Genomic DNA, 23531 nt, shown 5'->3' with positions numbered 1-23531 from the left:
CAGCTGACACCTGCAGTGTATGGAGCGGGCTCAGTATGTGAGTCCACTCCATACATCAACCCCCGCACCATGACGTGCTATTAAGTCATAGTGTGCAAAGGGGTTAATGCACAGCGGATGGTGTGGATATTGCAATTTTCCACTGATGTGCCATTTTAGTGCATAATATGTTGTGCTGTTCACTGAAGACAAATACCTCATAAAGCGTTAAGCGGGTTCTCTTGGGTATGGTGATGCCATATATGTGGGCGCAAACTGCTGTTTTGGGGCTCGCTGCAGGGCTCAGAAGTGAGGGAGCGCCATTTGGCTTTTGGAGCGTAGGTTTTGCTTGGTATCTGTTCTGTTTGGGGTTTTGCTGGTATTTCAGTTTATAATGTGGGGGCATGTGTAAGCAGTGCCGAGTACATCAGGGCATAATAAGAGGGTATAATAATGGGGTAAATAAATAATAATCCGCAGATATGTGGCTGATGTCGCACTGATAAATGGCGCCCGATCTTATCCGCTTTTTTAACACTCTGCACATTTTGCATCGCCATATTCTGAGAGCCAGAACTTTTGTATTTTTTCACCACCGGAGCTGTGTGAGGGCTTATTTTCATGCGGGACAATCTGTACTTTTCATTGCTACCATTTTGGGGTACATGCGATTTTTTTGATTACTTTTTATTTAATTTTTTTGCAAGCCAGGTGAACATAAACAAGCAACTCTGACAATGTTTTTTAGTTTATTTTTTGCAGCGTTCACAGTGTGCTGTAAATGAAAATTTTACTTTATTCTGCGGGTTGGTACAATTACGGCAATACCATATGTATATAGGTTTTTTTATGTTTTGCAGCATTTGCGCAATAAAATCACTTTTTTATAAAATAATTCATTTTCTGTGTCACCATATTCTGAGAGCTGTAACTCTTTTATTTTTCAGTCAAAAAAGCTGTGTAAGGGCTTGTTTTTTGCGGGACGGGTTGTAGTTTTTATTGGTACTATTTCCGGGTACATGCGACTTTTTGATCACTTTTTATTCTCTAGGGGTGGTGACCAAAAAATAACGATTCTGGTGTAGTTTTTTATTGCTTTTATTTGGGATGTTCATCGTGCAGGAAAAATAACATTATAGTTTTATAGTTGGGGTCGTTATGAACGCGGTGATACCAGATATGGGGACTTTTTTTAACGTGTCCATTTTTTTCCTATAATGAAAGACTTATTATAGGGAAAAAAGCAGTGTTTGTTTATGTAACTTATAACTTTTATTTTTACACTTTTTTTGAAAACATTTTTATTTCTTTTTTTTACTTTTTTCACTTGTCCCACTAGGGGACATTTAGACTTGCAGCTTTGATCGCTGCTAGAGTACATTACACTACCTATGTAGCGTAATGTATTCTAAGGCTGGGTTCACACGACCTATTTTCAGACGTAAACGAGGCGTATTATGCCTCGTTTTACGTCTGAAAATAGGGCTGCAATACGTCGGCAAACATCTGCCCATTCATTTGAATGGGTTTGCCGATGTACTGTGCAGACGACCTGTAATTTACGCGTCGTCGTTTGACAGCTGTCAAACGACGACTCGTAAAAGGACTGCCTCGGCAAAGAAGTGCAGGGCACTTCTTTGCCACGTAATTTGAGCTGTTCTTCATTGAACTCAATGAAGCACAGCTCAAGATTTACGAGCATCTCAGACGCCTCGCAAAATGCGAGGAGGAGCATTTACGTGTGAAACGAGGCAGCTGTTTTCTCTTGAAAACAGTCTGTCTTTTCACACGTAAATGACAGCTAGCTTGTGCACATACCCTAAGGCTGGGTTCACACGACCTATTTTCAGACGTAAACGAAGCGTATTATGCCTCGTTTTACGTCTGAAAATAGGGCTACAATACGTCGGCAAACATCTGCCCATTCATTTGAATGGGTTTGCCGACGTACTGTGCAGACAACTTGTCATTTACGCTTCGTCGTTTGACAGCTGTCAAACGACGACGCGTAAAAATACAGCCTCGTCAGAAGAAGTGCAGGACACTTCTTTCAGACGTAATTTGAGCCGTTCTTCATTGAACTCAATGAAGAGCAGCTCAAGATTTACGGCTGTCAGAGACGCCTCGCAAAATGCGAGGAGGAGCATTTACGTCTGAAACGAGGCAGCTGTTTTCTCCTGAAAACAGTCTGTCATTTCACACGTAAATGCCTGCTATCGTGTGCACATACCCTTAGGGTATGTGCACACGATAACTGCAATTATGTCTGAAAATACGGAGCTGTTTTCAAGGGAAAACAGCCCCTGATTTTCAGACATTTTTTGAGTAACTCGCGTTTTTCGCTGCATTTTCGCTGCGTTTTTAACGTCCGTTTTTGGAGCTGTTTCATTGGAGTCTATGAGAAAACAGCTCCAAAAATGTCCTGCACTTCTTTGACGAGGCAGTAATTTTACAGGTCGTCGGCACAGTACGTTGGCAAACCCATTCAAATGAATGGGCAGATGTTTGCCGACGTATTGGAGCCGTATTTTCAGGCATAAATCGAGGCATAATACGCCTCGTTTACGCCTGAAAATAGGTCGTGTGAACCCAGCCTAAGGCTGAGTTCACACGACCTATTTTCAGACGTAATGGAGGCGTTTTACGCCTCGAATTACGTCTGAAAAAACGGCTCCAATACGTCGGCAAACATCTGCCCATTACTTTCAATGGGCTTTACGATGTACTGTGCCGACGACCTGTCATTTTACGCGTCGCTGTCAAAAGATGGCACGTAAAAATACAGCCTCGTCAAAAGAAGTGCAGGACACTTCTTGGGACGTAATTGGAGCCGTTTTTCATTGACTCTATTGAAAACAGCTCCAAAAACGCCTCAAAAAACGCCTCAAAAGAAGCTCCAAATTTCATTTTCAGCTTCAAAAACGCCTGAAAATCAGAGGCTGTTTTCTCTGAAATCAGCTCCGTATTTTCAGGCGTTTTTTGTTAACCGTGTGAACATACCCTAAGGGTATGTGCACACGGTAGCAGGCTTTTACGTCCGAAAAGACAGACTGTTTTCAGGAGAAAACAGCTGCCTCGTTTCAGACGTAAATGCTCCTCCTTGCATTTTGCGAGGCTTCTCTGACAGCCGTAAATTTTGAGCTGTGCTTCATTGAGTTCAATGAAGAACGGCTCAAATTACATCTGAAAGAAGTGTCCTGCACTTCTTTTGACGAGGCTGTATTTTTACGCGTCGTCGTTTGACAGCTGTCAAACGACGACGCGTAAATGACAGGTTGTCTGCACAGTACGTCGGCAAACCCATTCAAATGAATGGACAGATGTTTGCCGACGTATTGTAGCCTTATTTTCAGACGTAAAACGAGGCATAATACGCCTCGTTTACGTCTGAAAATAGGTTGTGTGAACCCAGCCTAACTGACATTGTGACGTGACAGTCACACTGACAGGAAGCCTCGGAGGACCGGCCGGAGGCTGCTCCTCCGAGGCTTCCGTACATGGCAACCCGGAGGTCATTGTCTGGCCTCTGGTTGCCACGACAAGCATCGGCAGCCCACACAATCACTTCGTGGGGGCTGCCGATGTAGTTCAAACCCCTTAAATATGGTGAACACAATCTGTTGCCGCATTTATGGGGTTAATTGCCGAAATCAGCGGCGATGGTCCGCTGACCAGCAAGACTGGAGTGTCAGCTATCGGGGACAGCTGACCTCCCGGTTCCCGGACACTGTCCGTTAGGACAGTGTGCGCCGGGAACTACTCCGCAACTGTATGTCCTGATGCGGGAAGCAAGCCCTCTGCAGGACGTACAGTTGCGGAGCAGCGCGTGAAGAGGTTAATAATGTGGCCTAGTTTGGGCCTTAAGCTTGAGAGCCCATTTTTTAAATCTGACGTGTCACTTTATGTGGTAATAACTCTGAAAATGCTTTATCTATGCTTATATCTATCCAAGCGATTCTGAGATTGTTTTCTCGTGACACATTGGACTTTATGTTAGTGTTAAAATTTGGTCGATATATATTCAGTGTTTATTTAATAAAAGTAGCAAAATTTAGGGACAATTTGGAAAAATGTGCATTTTTCTGAATTTAAATGTATCTGCTTGGAAGACAGATAGTAATTCCACACAAAATGCATTGTTTTTTTGAACATTCTTTTCTTTTACTAGGACGTTACAAGGCTTAGAACATAAGCAGTAATTTCTCATATTTTGAATAAAATATCAAAAGGCTTTTTTTTAGGTACCAGTTCAGTTCTGAAGTGGCTTTGAGCATCTTATATATTAGAAACCCCCATTAAACACTCATTTTAAAAACTAGACCCAGCACACAGCATTCAGAACGTTTCTTAACCCTTTAGGCGTTCCAGAGTAATTTAACCCCTTCCCGTTCCTGGACGTACTATTAGGTCATGGTAACACTATCGTTCGCGCTCCATGGCTAATAATACGTCACAGGAGTAACAGCCATTTCGGCCGTCCTCCCGACACATGCAGGAGCTGTGACAGCTGCTGTCTCGTACAGCAGTTGCCGCATCTCCTATCTGTGATCGCTGTGTCCCCGCTGATTAATCCCTTAAAAGCCACGTTCAATAGCGATCGTGGCTTTTTAGGGGTTAAACCACCATCGACGGCCCTCTACATGATAGCGGGCAGCGATGGTTACTATCGCAACCGGACGCCTAATAATGGCGTCCGGCTATGCCATCTACGGAAGACTAGTGGGTCCTGACAAAGTCAGGACCCACTATGCTTGCTGTCAGTGAGTAGCTGACAGCTCTAATACACTGCACTATGCATGTAGTGCAGTGTATTAGAATTGCGATCAGGTTCTCCTGCCCCCAAGTCCCCTAGTGGGACAAAGTAATAAAGTTAAAAAAAAGTTGTGTAAAAATAAGAAAATAAAAGTCTTAAAAGTGATTAAAGTAAAAATCCCCCTTTTTCCCTTATCAGTCCTTTATGATTAATAAAAATAAATAAACAAATAAAACTATACATAATTGGTATTACCGCGTCCATAACGGCCTGAACTACAAAATTATTTTATTATTTAGCCCGCGCGGTGAATGCCATAAAATAAAATTAAAATAAACCATACCAGAATCACAATTGTTTGGTCACTTCACCTCCCAAAAAATGGAATAAAAAGAGATCAAAAAGTCGTGTACCTAAAAATGTTTCTGATCGAAACTACAGTTCGTTAGGTAACACAAAAAGTAAATTATTTTTTACAAAAAGTATTTTATTGTGCAAACATCATAAGACATAAAAAAAAACTATAAACATATGGTATCGCCGTAATCAGAATAAATAGTGAATATGTCATTTATAGTGCACGGTGAATGCTGTAAAAAAAAAGAATAAAAAAAGAATAGTAGAATTGCTGTTTTTTAGTCACCACGCCATTTAAAAATAGAATAAAAACTGATCAAAAAGTCGCATGCATCCCATAAAAACTACGATGAATTCCTCAAGGGGTCTAGTTTCAAAAATAGGGTCACTTTTGGGGGGGTTTCACTGTTTTGGCACCACAAGATCTCTTCAAACCGGACTTGGTGCCTAATAAAAAGGAGGCCTCAAAATCCACTATGTGCTCCTTTGATTCGGAGGCCGGTGCTTCAGTCCATTAACACACTATGGCCACATGTGGGATATTTCTCAAAACTGCAGAATCTGGGCAATAAGTATTGAGTTGCGTTTCTCTGGTAAAACCTTCTGTTTTACAGAAAATGAAAAAGAAAAATGGAATAAAAAGGATTTTCTGACAAAAAAAAAAGGAAATATGTCAATTTCACCTCCGCTTTGCTGTAAATTCCGGTGAAACACCTAAAGGGTTAATAAACTTTCTAAACGCTGTTGTGAATACTTTGAGGGGTCTAGTTTCTAAAATGGGGTGTTTGATAGGGGTTTCTAATATACAGGCCCCTCAAAGCAACTTCAGAACTGAACTGGAACCTAAAAAAAAAAAAAAATTAGGCAATACTTCGCTTCTTACATTATACTGATTATGAACAGTATAGATGAAAGAAATGAAAATGCGGCACTCATTTGCAAATCTTCTTAACTTTATTGTGTCACCTTGGCGAGGGTAAAAGCATTACAGGGAGGACAGCTAGTTGTAGGTTACAGCCTGTTTCGTGCTGGAGATCGCGCTTCTTCTGACCTAGTACGTCACTGCTGGAGGCGTTCCTTTAAACTGCCAACAGCTGTAGCTTCCATAGTAACGCATGTAGCAACAGTGAACAGCTTCTGGAACACACCCCTTTATGTTAATTTCTTTTCACAGAGCAAGCATCACTTTTACCTTTCAAGGAAAAGGGCTCCATTCACACCTTATTCTGACCAGAAGGCCGCAAAGAAGCAAAACTTCCATCATGGACACATCAGACAACGATAGGCGAGTAAGATTTAAAAATAATATATACATATATATGTAGATTAATTAGATTGGAACCTTTTGATGAATTATCGGGGGATGGAGCAAAGAACTGTATTCAATTAAATACACTATAAATAAATAGTTTTATCCTTACATAGCCATTTTTGTTTGTACACCATAATGGATATGATATAAGAAGCCGTTCATTGTTCCTTTACAGAAAGCATAGTTACACTGTTGTACACATAAGTGAGGATAAAAAGCAACACATACATCATATGTGTGGCAAATTAAAAACAAAAACTATAAGCACAAATATAAAGATTGTTATAGAAAGACTGCCATGTCATTTTTATCATTTAGGCCGGCAGGTCCCATTGCATTGGTACGGATAATCCATCCTGATTCTTTTCTCAATAATATCCTGTGTCTATCCCCCCCATTTTCAGGAATTGGGACATGTTCAATACCTGCGAACCTCAATAGATTAGAGTCTCCACCATGGGCTTTATTCATATGGTGGATTAATCTGGGAGCTCCCTCATTTGTTGTTATAGATTTACAGTGTTCTCTGAATCTAACATATAGGCATCTGATGGTTTTTCCTATATAAAATCGTCCACAAGGACAAAAAATGATATAGACTACGAATTTAGTTTTGGAACTAATAAATTGTTCTATTTTTTGTGTAATACCCCAAAAATTCAATATTTTTGCCTGGAGGTTAAACCTGCAAAAGGCGCAATTTCCACATCGATGGTTCCCTTTCGGGATTTGTTTGTCAAGCCAATTATGTTTAATTTCAGAAAATCTACTATGTACTAGATTGTCTTTTAGTGTGGTACTTCGTCTGAACGAGATCAAAGGTTTTTTTATGGCTATATTTCTCAAACTTGAATCTTCTTCGATTAAATGCCAATATTTATAAATCGCATTTTTGATGATTTGTGCTTGACCAGTATATTTGAAAGTAAAGATTAATCTTTTTCCCTCCTTTTCATTCCTATTTTTATATTTCTTTGGTTTTAACAAATCGTTCTGATTTTTCATGAATGCAGTATTCATGGCTTTATTTAATATATCAGGCGGGAAACCTCTTTCTAGTAATCGTTTTTTTAGGGCGTTTGCCTGTTTAAGAAAAGATTCATCTTTGTCATTTATGCGTCTTAGCCTTATAAATTGACCGTATGGAATTGCTTTCCTGACGTGTAGGGGGTGGAAACTATCGTAACGTAGTAAAGAATTTGTAGCAGTTGGTTTCCTAAAACCTTCCGTATGTAATATATTCCCCTTGATTGTTAATTTTACGTCAAGAAAGTCTAACTCCACAGGGTCAATTTTACTTGTAAACTTCATGTTCATTTTATTAGAATCATTCAAGTATGTGACAAAAAGTTCGAATTCTGATTTTGTACCGGACCAAACCATAAAAATATCGTCAACAAATCTGACAAATAATTTAATCTTAGTTAGGAATGGATTCAAATGTGTAATGATATATCTATCCTCAAAAACCCCTAAAAAAATATTAGCCAACGTACAAGCTACTGGGGTTCCCATGGCTGTTCCGTTATTTTGTATATACCATTTATCATTAAATTTAAAGGCATTATGTGTAAGGATAAAATCTAAACCTTCACTGACAAAAGAGATGACATTTTCACTCTTCTTAGCTAAGGAGAGAACTCTTTTCACTGTATCTACACCTATGTCGTGAGGGATTCTGGTGTAGAGACTTTCTCAATCTCAATCCTCACAGCATGGAACAGGCAGATAGATGCAAGTGGAATCAGGGTTTTTCTCATTTAAGCAAAATTCGGGCGGTGCTCAGCATAAAAACAGACGGTCTTGTAGTATAATATAGATGAAAGAAATGAAAATGCGGCACTCACCCGTTTGCAAATCTTCTTAACTTTATTGTGTCACCTTGGCGAGGGTAAAAGCATTACAGGGAGGACAGCTAGTTGTAGGTTACAGCCCGAATTTTGCTTAAATGAGAAAAACCCTGATTCCACTTGCATCTATCTGCCTGTTCCATGCTGTGAGGATTGAGAGTGGTGCCGACTTCCTTCTACTGTGCTTGATAATGAACAGTGCCCACCCCGAGATGACCCCAGTTTTGACCGTTTGCAGGGCTGGCCCTAGAATAGATGGCGTCCTTTGCGAGATGATCTTTCGGCGTCCCACCCCATCATTAAAAAAAAATGCTCCATAAAAAAATTGTAATGCCCCTTTAGTACAGTATAATAATAATATTTCATAATATATTACAACCCCTTCAAGGACACAGTATTTTGTCCTCTAATTGTGCCCACACTATTATGCCACCTGTAGTACCCCTACACAGTATAATGTCCGCTTAGTGGCCCCCACACAGTATAGTGCCCCCCTGTAGATTTTGCCATACAGCCTCCCTGTAGACAGTGCCATAATCCCCACCTCCTTTTTGTAGATCGTGCCATACAGCCCCCCACCTCCCCCTTGTAGACAGTGCCATACAGTCCCCCAACTCCCCTTGTAGACAGTGCCCCCAAACACAAACAAAAATTGTACTCACCTAGGCCCCGTTCCCATGACGAACTGAGCTGCTCCATGACGGGATCCTGTAGCCTAGTACAGAGTTTCCCAACCTTTTCAGACTCGAGGCAGCACTGGAAAAATAAAATTTGCTCAGGGCCCCCCTACCAAAAATAGTTTCTAGAAAGACAGAAAACGGCTAAGAACAAGCACTACACTCGTAGGGTATGTTCACACACGTTTTTTGAAAGGCAAATAATATCTGCCTCAAAATTCCTTCATTCCTGACAGCGTTGTGTGACCTTTTTTTGTGTTTTTTCTTAAGCTGTTGAAGCGAATGCAAAAGACGCAGCAAAAAAAGCTCCAAACAAGCGCCGCAGGTATTTTCTGCTCCATGATGTCATTGGCTTCTCCTGGAGTGGAATCCCCGGTCATAGCATCTGCAACGCTGTGATCGGGGATTCCGCTTCAGGAGTTTCCCCTGATGTCACTGTCCATATATGGACAGAGACATCAAGCAGCACTCCAGGAGCGGAATCCCCGGCCACATGGGGATTCCGCTCCTTCAGGGTGCTACAGTGGCGCTAGTAGATAGCAGAGCAGGGAGATACCTCCCTGCTCTGCTATAGTGCCGTTGCTACCGCTATAGCAGCCGCAGCGGGTGCTAGCGGCGCCACCGCCCTCATGCCCGGTGTCACCGCTAGCAGCCGCTACAGCGGTAGCGACGGCCACGAAGTTAAGAAGCGCCCGGGTGGAAAGGCGACTGCAGTTAGTGTGTGTATCCCTGCTGGTAGTTGCAACGGAGCGGGGATACACACACACCCGCTGGCGCACCTCTTGTAGTGTGGCGGCTGGCGCCCTGTGCGACCGCACTGGTCGAACGTATCCAAGGCCGGCCATGACCGTTTGTATAAACTGAGACCCCTATTAGACCATTTCAGTGCCCGGTTTTCCCAAGCATACACCCCCGAGAAGTGTATTTCTATTGATGAGTCCTTGGTACAATTTAAAGGGAGGCTTCAATTCCGCCAGAACCTGCCGAGTAAGAGGGAAAGGTATGGCGTGAAGATGTATAAGCTGTGCGAGAGTGCATCAGGGTATACCTACAAATTTAGGATATATGAAGGGAAGGACACCAGTATTCAACCCCCATAATGCCCCCCCGTACTGGGAGGTAATGCAAAAATTGTGTGGGATTTGGTGCACCCTCTGCTGGACCAGGGTTACCACCTCTACCTGGATAATTTTTATACCAGCGTCCCACTCTTCAAGTGCCTCGCTTCCAGAAATACTGCGGCATGCGGCACTGCTAGAAAAAATCTGAGAGGCCTCCCTAAGACTCTGCTTGGGCGAACAAGAAGGGGTGAGAGCAGGGCACATTCTAGCAGCAACATATTGTGTGTCAAGGACAAGAGAGATGTCCTTGTATTGACAACAATACATGGCCACATCAGTACCCATGTACCTGTACGAGGTACCAGTACAGAGACCCCCAAACCAGACTACCTCCTGGACCACAATAGGTACATGTGAGGGGTGGACTTGTCAGATCAAGCCCTGAAGCCCTACAGCGCCATGCGGTGTGGTATAAGAAGCTGGCCGTGCACATCATACAGATGGCATTGTACAATGCGTACGTTCTACATCGATGTGCAGGCCAGAGCGGAACTTTTCTGGAATTTCAAGAGGTGGTTATCAAGAACCTAATGTTTAGAGACCAAGAAGGGGGAGCATCCATTACTTCTGGAAGTGAGGCCACACGCATCGTACCAGGGCAACGCTTTCCAGGAGAAGTTCCCCAAATTGGCAAGAAGGGAAAAAGTCAAAAGAGGTGCAAAGTCTGCTCAAAGAGGGGGATAAGGGAGGACACAATACATCAATGTGACACGTGTCCCGAAAAACCAGGGCTCTATATGAAAGAGTGTTTTAAAATTTATCATACATTCCTTAGATTTCTACCCTAATGCACTCCGCACAGCTTATCCCGCTCATCTTTCCCTTCTGAGCCCTGCTGTGTGCCGAGGCAGCTGATAACAGCCACATGTAGGGTATTGCCGTACCCAGGAGAACCCACATTACAGTTTATGGGGTGTATATCTCCGGTGGCGCATGCTGGGCACAATATATTGGACACTGAAATGGCATAGATATATAGAAAACTGCAAATCTCACACTGCACCATCTGCTGCGCATTACCTTTTAGACAATACCTGTGGGATCAAAATGCGCACTACACCTCTAGATGAATGCCTTAAGGGGTGTCGATTTTAAAATCGGGTTGCTTCTTGGGAGTTTCCATTGCTTTGATACCTCTGGTTTTCCGCAAATGCAACATGGCACCCGAAAACCAATCCAGCAAAATCTGGACTCCAAAGAACACACAGCGCTCCTTCCCTTCTGAGGCCTCCAATGGGCCCAAACAGATGGGACAAATTGGGCAACAAAATTGGGTATTTTATTTCTTGTGAAAATAAGAAATTTTGATCAAAAATGACATCTTATTGGAAAAAATTTCATTTTTTAAATTTCACAGCCCAATTCAAATACATGCTGTGAAAAAACTGTGTGGTTAAAATGGTAACAACAACCATACATGAATTCCTTGAGGGGTGTAGTTTCCAAAATGGGGTCACTTTTGGGGGATTCCTACTGTTTTGGCACCTCAACACCTCTTCAAACCTGGCATGCTGCCTAAAATATATTCTAATAAAAAAAGAGGCCTCAAAATGCACTAGGTGCTCCATTGCTTCTGAGGCCTGTGTTTTAGTCCATGAGCACACTAGAGCCACATGTGAGACATTTCTGAAAACTGAAGAATCTGGACAATGCCTATTTAGTAGTGTTTCTCTGGTAAAACCTTCTGTGTTACAGAAAAAAAATAGAACAAAATTGAAATTCAGCAAGAAAAATGAAATTTGCAAATTTCACCTCCACTTTGCTTTAATTCCTGTGAAATGCCTAAAGGGTTAAAAAAAAACTTTCTAAATGCTGTTGTGAATACTTTGAGGGGTCTAGTTTTTAAAATGGGGTGTTTCATGGGGTTTTCTAATACATAGGCCCCTCAAAGCCACTTCAGAACTGAACAGGCACGTTAAACAAAAGACTTTTGAAATTTTCTTAAAAATATGAGAAATTGCTGTTTATGTTCTAAGCCTTGTAACGTCTAAGAAAAATAAAAGAACGTTCAAAAAACTATTCCAATCTAAAGTAGACATATGGGAAATGTGAACTAGTAACTATTTTATGTGGTATAACTATCTGTTTTACAAGCAGATGCATTTAAATTCAGAAAAATTCTATTTTTTCTAAATTTTCTCTAAATTTTGACATTTTTCACAAATAAACACTGAATATATTTACCACTAACATAAAGCCCAATGTCTCACGAGAAAACATTCTCAGAATCGCTTGGATAGGTTTAAGCATTCTGAAGTTATTACCACATAAAGTGAAATATGTCAGATTTCAAAAATGGACTCTGAGCCTTAAGGCCAAAACAAGGCTGCGTCCTTAAGGTGTTAAGAAAGCCGTGTGAGGACTTGTTTTTTGCATAACTAACTGTAGTTTTGATCAGTACCTTGTTTGGGTACATGCGACTTTTTGATATCTTTTTATTCCATTTTTTGGGAAGTGAAGTGACCAAAAAATTGTGATTCTGGTATGGTTTATTCTTTTCTTTTACGGCGTTCACCGGGCGGGATAAATAACCAAATTGTTTTGTAGTTCAGGCCGTTACAGACGCAGCGATACCAATTATGTATAGTTTATTTGTTTTTAATAATAAAGGACTGATAAGGGAAAAAAGGGTGATTTTAACTTTTATTACTTTTAAACTTTTATACAACTTTTTTTTTGTCCCACTAGGGGGGACTTGGAGGCAGGAGGCCCTGATCGCAATTCTAATACACTTCATTACATGCATAGCACAGTGTATTAGAGCTGTCAGTCACTGACAGCAAGCATAGCAGGTCCTGACTTTGTCAGGACCCACTAGGCTTCCGTAGATGGCATAGCCGGAGCCATTGTTAGGCCTCCAGTTGTCATAGCAACCTTTGGCGCTCGCGATAATGTCGCGGGACGTCAATGGTGCTTTAACCCCTAAGAAGCTGTGATCGCTACTGAATGCGGCTTCTAAGGGGTTAATCGGTGGGGACCACCGCGATTGGTCCCTGCGCACTGAGCTGTGAGAGTTTACTGTCGGAAACAGCAGGTATCACAGCTCAAACACACGCCAGGGAAAGATGGCGCTGTGTGAAATCAGGTCAGTACTATTACTGAGCTGAGCGGGAAAGGGTTAATATTACGTTTCACCCGTCATTTACTGAATTTTTCCGTGCTTAACAGATTCTGCATTTTTTGAGAAAACTCCCCTCCGCTTCACCTAAGTTAGACTTGGCATCCCTATGTCTCTTTAGACCTAACTTACCAGGATCATTATCTTTTATATATTCTAATTTAAATTGTCTGCCTCCGGAGGAAAATTGACATTCACGGTCAAATTGGAGGAAGAGCTGGGGATACAACTTGATCGAGAGCAATGGGGTTTCATTTGCACTACTGCTAGCAACGGGAGTTTACACGTCACTCTAAAGGAAACTTCTCTTAACTTACTACATAGAATCTATATGGTACCGACAAGAATACACACTAGGTATTCTGATATTCCTGACGCATGCTTTAGGGCAGGGGTCTCAAGCACGCGGCCCGCGGTCATCTGGAATTCCCTGACATCGCTGTCCACATATGAACAGCGATGTCTGGGGCTTCCCCAGAGCCGAAGTCCCCGGCAGAGCGCTAGTACAGGCTCTGCTCCGGGACTCTGTGGAATTCCCTGACATCGCTGCCCATATATGGACAGTGTGTCAGGGTCTTGCCCAGAGCGGAGCAGAGCGCTGGTGTCGGCTCTGCTCCTGGACTCTGTGGAATTCCCTGACATCGCTGTCCACATAGGAACAGCGATGTCTGGGGCTTCCCCAGAGCCGGAGTCCCCGGCAGAGCGCTAGTACAGGCTCTGCTCCGGGACTCTGTGGAATTCCCTGACATCGCTGCCCATATATGGACAGTGTGTCAGGGTCTTGCCCAGAGCGGAGCAGAGCGCTGGTGTCGGCTCTGCTCCTGGACTCTGTGGAATTCCCTGACATCGCTGTCCACATATGAACAGCGATGTCTGGGGCTTCCCCAGAGCCGGAGTCCCGAGCAGAGCGCTGGTGTCGGCTCTGCTCCGGGACTCTGTGGAATTCCCTGACATCGCTACCCATATGTGGATAGTGTGTCAGGGTCTTCCCCATAGCGGAGTCCCGGGCAGAGCGCTAGCATAGGCTCTGCTCCGGGATGCTGCGGAATTCCCTGACATATCTGCCCATATATGGACAGTGTGTCAGGGTCTTCCCCAGAGCGGAGTCCCGGGCAGAGCGCTAGTATCGGCTCTCCTCCGGGACGCTGCGGAATTCCCTGACATATCTGCCCATATATGGACAGTGTGTCAGGGTCTTCCCCAGAGCGGAGTCCCGGGTAGAGCGCTAGTATCGGCTCTGCTCCGGGACTCTGGGGAAGCCTCTGACATCGCTGTCCATACATCGACAATGATGTCAGGGGCCTGCCCAGAGCAGGAGTCCCAGTGATGTCAGGAGCACAGCTTGAGTCCCAGGAAGAGCCTACTAGCGCTCTGCCTGGGACTCCAGCTCTGGGGTTGCCCCTGACATCTCTGTCCATATATGAACAGTGATGTCAGGAACAGAGCTGGAATCCCAGGCAGAGGGCCAGAAGCGGCTCTGCTCCGGGACTCCAGCTCTGGGCAAGCCCCTGACATCACTGGGGCAGCCTGTAATGACGGGGGGGGGAGACAGAGAAGTGAGCCCTAATCTACCCACCACTCAGTCCCTGCCTACTTGCAACGACCCGCCCTAGGCGACGGAGTACAACTGGGCGACGGTCCCTACGCTCAATAAGTGCACGACAGACAAACAGACAAGGGTACACAGAGCTAGGGGGAGAAAGGGGCATTTGCCCACGGCAACACCGTGAGCAACAAGAGAAGAGAACAAGCCGAGTCAAACTAGGAGAGTACGAGGTGCCAAACGCAGAGCAGGAGAGTAGTGAACAAGCCGAGTCAAACCAGGAGTGTACAAGGTACCAAACGCAGAGCAGGAGAGTGGTCAGCAAGCCGGGGTCAATATGAAGCAAGGACAATAGTACAAGAAGCTGCAGCAGGGCCAGGAAACCAAACGAGAAGAATCACAAGCAAAGGAGGAACAGGAAAGGCAGGTATAAATAGACAGAGGGCGGGAGCTAGCTCCATCTGGCCAGGCTGTGATAGGTTCTCCCACTCCTAAGCCTGCCACCCTGAGTGGTGGAAGATGGAGTCAGTCTCACAGACATAGAAGCAGGTGCAGACTGATTATCTATGGGCGTTAACCCCGAAGCTGTGCCTGGCAGATCCTTTACACAGCCTCTACAGAGGGCACTGGGGCAGCCTCTACAGAGGGCATTGGGGCAGCCTCTACAGAGGGCACTGGGGCGGCCTCTACAGAGTGCACTTTGGTAGCCTCTACAGAGGGCACTGTGGCAGCCTCTACAGAGGGCACTGTGGCAGCCTCTACAGAGGGCACTGTGGCAGTCTCTACAGAAGGCACTGTGGCAGCCTCTATAGAGGGCACTGTGGCAGCCTCTACAGAGGGCACTGTGGCAGCCTCTACAGAGGGCACTGTGGCATTATCTACAAGTGGGTGTGTGGCCGTATCTGAAGAGGACACTGGCATTATCTTGGGGTGTGTTGCATTATCTACAGAGGGCACTGTGCCCTTATCTACAGAGGGAACTGTGGCCTTATCTACAGAGGGCACGGTGGCCTTATCTACAGAGGGCACTGTGGCCTTATCTACAGAGGGCACTGTGGCCTTATCTACAGAGGGCACTGTGGCCTTATCTACAGAGGGCACTGTGGCCTTATCTACAGAGGGCACTGTGGCCTTATCTAGGGGTGTGTTGCATTATCCACAGAGGGCACTGCGGCAGCATCCACAGAGGGCACTGCAGCGGCATCCACAGAGGGCACTGCGGCAGCATCCACAGAGGGCACTGCGGCAGCATCTACAGAGGGCACTGCGGCAGCATCCAAAGAGGGCACTGCGGCAGCATCCACAGAGGGCACTGCGGCAGCATCCAGAGGGCACTGCGGCACTATCTAAAAAGGGGCTGCCCAATCTTGACATGTGTGCTAACTGAGCCGCCGGACTGCATTTAGCGACACTTAAACTGGAAAGCTGGATTGTTGAAATAAGCACGTGGAGAAATATCTCAAATTTTAAACCTAGCGCTATTATTATAGTAATGTAGTATTATTATTCTAGTAATATAGTGTTATAGTAGTTCAAATAACTAATTGATTAACAATAATTTTGTATTGTATCAAATTTGAAAGTAATGCGGCCCGTCAACTTCCCATTTTTTCTATATGCGGCCCACTTACCCGGCCGAGTTTGAGACCCCTGCTTTAGGGGATGTGTAAACCCTGGCACTCATCTGCGCATGTGGTGGACTTGTCAGAAAGTCAAATGCTTTTGGAGGGCGATTGAGACACTTGCTAACGCAGTGATGAATACACACATAGAGATAGCTCCTGAGGTCGGTTTACTAGGGGTTAAACCAGACGTTCTTACCCTACCTTTAAATTGCTTCAACTCCTTATGATGTCAGCTCACATACATATTACAAAACGGGAGACGGGAAACGGGAGCTGGTATATACAGGGAGATTTATAATGCCATTATCCCTGTATATAACTGCCCATCATTCCTGTATATAACCCCCGTCTTCCCTGTATATAAACTCCATCATTCCTGTATATCCGTCATCACCAACCAGACTGGTATATTCAGGGATGATAGGGGTTATATACAGGGATGATGGCTGGTATATACAGGGATGATGGGCTTATATACAGGGATTATGGCTGGTATATACAAGGATGTTGGCGGTATCTAGAGGGATGCTGGATGTTATATACAGGTATAATGTGGGTTATATACAGGGATGATGGGGTTATATAAAGGGATGATGGCGTTATATACAGGGATGATGGGGGTTATATACAGGGCTGATGGCTGATATATACAGAGATGATAGGGTTTTATACAGGGATGATGGCTGGATCAACTATCATCCCTGTATATACCAGCCATCATTCCTGTATATAACCCCCATCATCCCTGTGTACACCAGCCAGGCTGGTATATACAGGGATGATGGGGGTTATATGCAGTGATGATGGCTTTATTGTATATAACGCCCATCATACCTGTATATAACAGCCTAGATACAGGGATGATAGGGGTTATATACCGGAATGATGTCTGGTATATACAGGGATGATGGTTAATATATACAGAGATGATGGTGGTTAAATACAGGGATTATGGGTAGTCCAGCCATCATCCCTGTATAACCGTCATGACTGCTAGATTGAATAATAATACAGTGTGGCCGTGTGCGGTCATGGCGAGAGCGGCAGGCCCAACCATCTCAGCGGGCCCTGAAATCTCAGGGGCCAGGGGCCACTGCCCCTCCTGTCGCCCCACTAGCTGCGCTACTGGCTGTACTACACAGCCGTAATAGCACTCTAGCAGTGCCTGTGTTATCGGTGTGTCGTAATAGTATTGTGCAGGACCCCTAAGGGCACTTGCCTGTGCTGTACCATTATGGCGGCAGTCTACAAGAAGTGTCTGAACTTCCTGATTTAACAAATTATGAATTAACTCAAACATTTGAACTGCCATTTTACCTACTTCTTTCCCAAAAAAATCATAAATAATTGCAAGTATGATGCATTAAGGATGAAAAGGGACACTATTCAAAAGCGTTAAATGACAACTTCACACACTATACATCTGTATTTATCTTTTATGGCAAGCTCGCAGGCGATCGTCAAATAGCAAAGCTTTGGGTCAAAAAAGCACCATCTGTTACCTAAAATCGAAAAACCAATGTGTGAAGCACATGGCTGTTCCCTTGGCATTTGCTAAAGAGATGTCAGTAGGCATCAGCTCTGAAGCTCACACTTTCTGCATCTGTAGGATAATAGTTATTTTAACACAGCAAATCTTATAAATTTCTGTTGTGTTCTGGATTTTTCTTTAGAAGTTATTACTAAGAGATAACTATTACCAATAAAGTATGTATTCATGGCAAATTATGGATCTGTCAGGCTACCTCATAGGTAATATAATTCTTATTTTATTATAACTATTATCTAATCTGATGTTTAAATTACTCTAAGAGCAACGTGCCAGGATGTCTGTATATGTGATATATATATATATATATATATATATATATATATACACACACTAGTATAGAAAACCCGTTACACAGGTTTGCTAGCAAAAGGAATGCAGTGGTCTGTTAATATATATAAATGCTCCCCATAGCTGCCCCCACACCGTATAATGCCCCCCCATAGCTTCCCCCACACAGTATAATGCCCCCCATAGATGCCCTCACACAGTATAATGCCCCCATAACTGCCCCCACACAGTATAATGCCCCCCATATCAGCTCCTCCCACAGTATAATGCCCCTCATAGCTGCCCCACAGTATAATGCCCCTCATAGCGACCCCCACAGTATAATGCCCCCTATAGCTGCCCCCACACAGTATAATGCCGCCCATAGCTGCCCCCACACAGTATAATGCCCTCATAGCTGCCCCCACAGTATAATGCCCCCCATAGCTGCCCCAACACAGTATAATGCCCCCATAGCTTCCCACACACACACACACACACACACACAGTATAATGCCCCCCAAAGCTTCCCCCACACAGTATAATGCCCCCCATAGCTGCCCTACACAGCATAATGCTCCCCATAGCTGCCCCCACACCCTATAATGCCCCCCATAGCTGCCCTACACAGCATAATGCCCCCATAGCTGCCCCCACAGTATAATGCCCCCCATAGCTGCCCCAACACTGTATAATGCCCCCATAGCTTCCCACACACACAGTATAATGCCCCCCAAAGCTTCCCCCACACAGTATAATGCCCCCCAAAGCTTCCCCCACACAGCATAATGCCCCCGTAGCTGCCCCCACACAGCATAATGCTCCCCATACCTGCCCCCACACAGCATAATACCCCCCTCCCTCCCATACACAGTATAATGCCCCCCTCCCTCCCACACACAGTGTAATGCCCCCCTCCCTCCCACACACAGTGTAATGCCCCCCTCCCTCCTATACAGTGTAATGCCCCCTCCCTCCCATACACAGTGTAATACCCCCATATGTACGGACCAAATAGAAAAATAATAACATACATACTTACCTATCCCCATTCCCACGATGGGTGGAGGATCCTTTGCCTCCTCTGCACTGTGCTCAGTGTGCTGTGAGCGGCTCGGCGAAGGCAGGCACGATGTAGTGACGTCATTGCGCCTGTCTGCACCGAGTCACTCACATGGCACAGACAGGAGGAGGAGAAGGATCCTCTACCCGGCGGGAAAAAAGGGATAGATAAGTATGTATCTATTATACTGTGTATGGGAGGGGGGGCATTATAGCTACGCCACCAATCACTCACATCTCCTTCCTCAATCCTCTGGCTGTAGGCGGAGCGAACTGGTGGTTGGGCTGTGGGCGGAGCTCTATGTGAGCTTCGGATACCATGTCCTTCTCGGTTATATAATAGATATAGATTTATACATATATACACATTTTGCTTTTGGCAAAAGATGAAGTCTAGCAGAGGACAACAAGGTATCTCTGAAATTGTTCGTTCAAGTAAGTGAAAGTAGAATAAGATAAGGTCCCTGGTTTCCATGAGTGCTGTTACCTAAAGACTAAAGAGTTCCAGATAAAAACATTTCATCCTAGGGGCTGTTCACATCTGTCGCAGATCTGGCAGAAATGACTGGAAATAATAGCACAGCATGCTGCTCATTTGTTTCCGGCAAAACGATGAACACCCTAACAGAAAGCTGCCGGAACCCATTAAAGTCAATGGGTCTCGCCGGTGGTGTCCGTGTTGCAACGGAGTCGTTGCGTCCGGCATTCCCTAGTTCTGCTCCTTCTGATAGAGCACAACAACGGAATGCCCTGACGCAGATGTGAACAGGGCCTTAGGTAAGCCTTTTTTTTTTTTTTTTCATTTGTTTACTCTTAGGTCTTTAAAAACATCACGGCAAACTAATTGTGCATAACTTTGGAGCAGATATAGAGAAAATCTGTATATTTGGCAACCGTGAAAGTGAGGAAAATGCTTGTAATTTATATCATTTCATTCATGAAGATGCTTTTATATCTTTAAGTAATACTCTCTCTCTAACTGTTGAAATGTACATACTTTTTCCCACTAATAGCACTACCGTGGTGATCATTTTAAGAATACCTGTCACTTCAATCATGTTTCGATAAATCAATAGTACAAGTCTAGATAAGAAAGTTTGTAATATATCTTAGTATAGAAAAATGGCTCACTTTCTCCACTTATCCCTTATGCCTCTTCTCCTCCGTTTGTAGTGTAGCAGTGAATGAAGAGATGGATTATCAGTCTCAGTGAGAGATAAGGTTATAGCTGATTCTCATAGATGTCTATGGAGAGGGGAAGGGGAGGAGAATAAGAGAGCTGTTGCAGATACAGAGAGACGTAGAGATGCTGCTGCCTCTTGTACATGTTATACTCTCTCACCCCACTACTGGATTCTCAGCAACACTATTCATTACTTCTGTATAATGTCCCCTATGCTGCTGCTGCTGCTACTGAGTGTATGAGAAGGAGATAGGGGAGCAGACTCTCCACTGTCTGTATGGGAGACATGCTAGCAGCTCAATCCAGCCCATTTCGGAGCTGAGCTCAAGTAAAACTCAGAATTAGATATAGAGCCTGCAGAGTGGAGAACTGCTTAAAATGAAGATACAAGTCATATACTCTCTCTCTCTCTGCTCCCTTCTCCTGCCCCCCCCCCCCTGCTCCATAGACTTCTATCGGCAGGCAGTGGAGAGACACACACCCACCTTCTGCAGTTAGTAAATTCTGCTCTGTAACCAAGATTTTGCATGGCAACATGGGGGTGATCAGCAGATTAACCCCTTCCCGACCACCCCACGTAAATTATGGGAAATGTTAATTAGTAACTATTTTGTGTGGTATAAGTGCCTGTTTTAAGCAGATACATTTAAATGTATATTAAAAATGCTAATTGTTACTAATTTTTTCTAAAGTTTGGTGATTTTCACTTACAAATACTGAATTTATTGATCACATTTTTCTACTAACATACAGTACAACGTGTCACGAGAAAACAGTCCCAGAATCACTTGGATAGGTAAAAGCATTCCCAAGTTATTACCACATAAAGTGACACGTCGGATTTGAAAAAAATCGTCTGCATCCACAAGGCCAAAACAGGCTCAGTCCTGAAGGGGTTAAAGGAAGTGAGGTAATTAGTGGCAGTAACTTCACACCGAGTTTGCATGGATACATTTTTTTTATTTTAACAGTAAGTAAATTATTAATTTGATCAGTATAAGGTATACTAATATATTAGCAAAAGTTGTTTGAAACGTTAGTGTCCATTTAAAGAACATGGTTCTGATCCCAGATATAAGCACTTTAGCACCAAATATTATCTAACAGATGTCTGATAAAATGTAAGGAAAACTATCTGTGTCACTGCAGTGAAAGAGCTCAACTATTCTGGTTAACCAACAACTAACTGTGAACATTCAGTAACTCCAGCCACAGTAAGGGGGGATCTACACGAGCGTGTGCGTTTTTGCGCACGCAAAAAACGCGGCATTTTGCGTGCGCAAAAGGCACTTAACAGCTCCGTGTGTCATCACATAGGATGTGCGGCTGCGTGATTTTCGCGCAGCCGCCATCATTATGACACTCCGTTTGGATGTTTGTAAACAGAAAAGCTCGTGGTGCTTTTCTTTTTGCAAACATACTTTTCACTGCTGTTGCGCGAATCACGCGCGTCCCACGGATGATTTTCACGCATCCATTGACTTCAATGGGTGCGTGATGCGCGAAAAACGCACAAATATAGGACATGTCGTGAGTTTTACGCAACAGACTCACGCTGCGCAAAAATCACGGACTGTCTGCACGGCCCCATAGACTAACATAGGTCCGTACGACACGCGTGAAAATCACGCGCGTTGCACAGACGTATATCACGTTCGTGTAGATCCGCCCTAAAGCTGACACAGTAGCCCTAGCTATGGCATTTCCTATAAGAAAATCTAGCAAAAATATTGTTCATACAAGTGTTGTCACCGTTACTGCATTGGGCCCTGTTATTTTTAATACGGTATATTTATTAATGACCTTGTAGAGAGATTGCACAGTAAAATATAAATTTTTGCAGAATGACGATAATAAACTGTGTAAGGTAATTAACACAAAAGATGACAGTATTCGATTACAAATTAATTTGAATCAGTTGGAGGCAGAGAAGTGCCAAATGAGGTTTAACACCCATAAATGTAAGGTTATGCATTCAGGAAGGGAAGATACATGTCATGGGCATACTAAATGGGAAAACATGGAAAGAACTTGGGAAAAGTAAAGATAACTGTAGCAACCAATGTCAGGCAGCTACTGCCAAGGCAAATAAGATCTTGGTATGTATCAAAAGGGGAATATTGTAGATACACATGATGAGAATAGTTCTACTACTTTACAAATCATTAGCCAGACCACATATTGAATATTGTGTACAGTTTTTACATCCAAAGGCAATTCTCAGTTGCGAATGCAGATTTAATTGGGAGAAGTGGTGCCAAGAGATCCAGGGCAAAGGACATTATATCCAAGGCACGTGTCCTGGATACCTCATGATGTAGTTCCAGTCATAACTATATGGATGAGAGTGGTTCTATAGAGAAGGGGATGCAGCACTCTAGAATTTAAATGTTTACATTTCAGCAAATTCTGGGCCCCAATGCAAAATCTATAACAGGGTCGCCCACATACCATGTTACAATTATAATACTGATGTCCTTTAGGCCCCCTCAGGCACCAGGTGCAACTGCTACCTCTGCACACAAATAGCTACACACCTGCATTTCATGTTATCTGAAGCTTGTACTGTAGCTGTGTAGCTACTGTGAAAATTCTGTAGTTTGAGAGCCACTGACATGATTGTATAAGAACATCCATCCATTGAAGGTCTATGCATTATAATACTTTTCATTGGTCCACATTGACAATTAGAGACTTTTTAGTGTACTTTAGAAAGAGCAGATGAGCACAGATTTTAGGTATTCTATTGGACTATAACATTGTTTGCCTATTCTTGGGGTATCAGATCAGTGATGTATGACTCATGGCACCTCCGCCAATCAGCTGATTGAAGAAACTGCATCCCCTTAATTGTTTACCAGGTACCAAATGTATGGCGCTGTGCCTGGTAAACAATGAAGGAGATGCTGCACTCGCAGCTCCTTCACTTAGCTGATTGATGGGTGGAACTTACCGATCTAATTTTAATAGCCTATCCTAAGTATAGGCCACCAATATGTGGAGAATGAGTAGGACAGAAGGGTTGGAGGGTTGTCTCACAATAAATGTTATCCAGAGAGAAACTTTTTAAGATTTCTGAGACGAGGAGACCAATATATTACTACCCTCAGAGCTAATATGGTTGTAGCAGCT

This window comes from Rhinoderma darwinii, chromosome 4 (genome assembly GCF_050947455.1).
Source record: "Rhinoderma darwinii isolate aRhiDar2 chromosome 4, aRhiDar2.hap1, whole genome shotgun sequence".
NCBI classification, from domain to species: domain Eukaryota; kingdom Metazoa; phylum Chordata; class Amphibia; order Anura; family Rhinodermatidae; genus Rhinoderma; species Rhinoderma darwinii.
The sequence above is the reverse complement of the archived record's forward strand: the minus strand, read 5'-3'. Positions refer to the sequence as shown.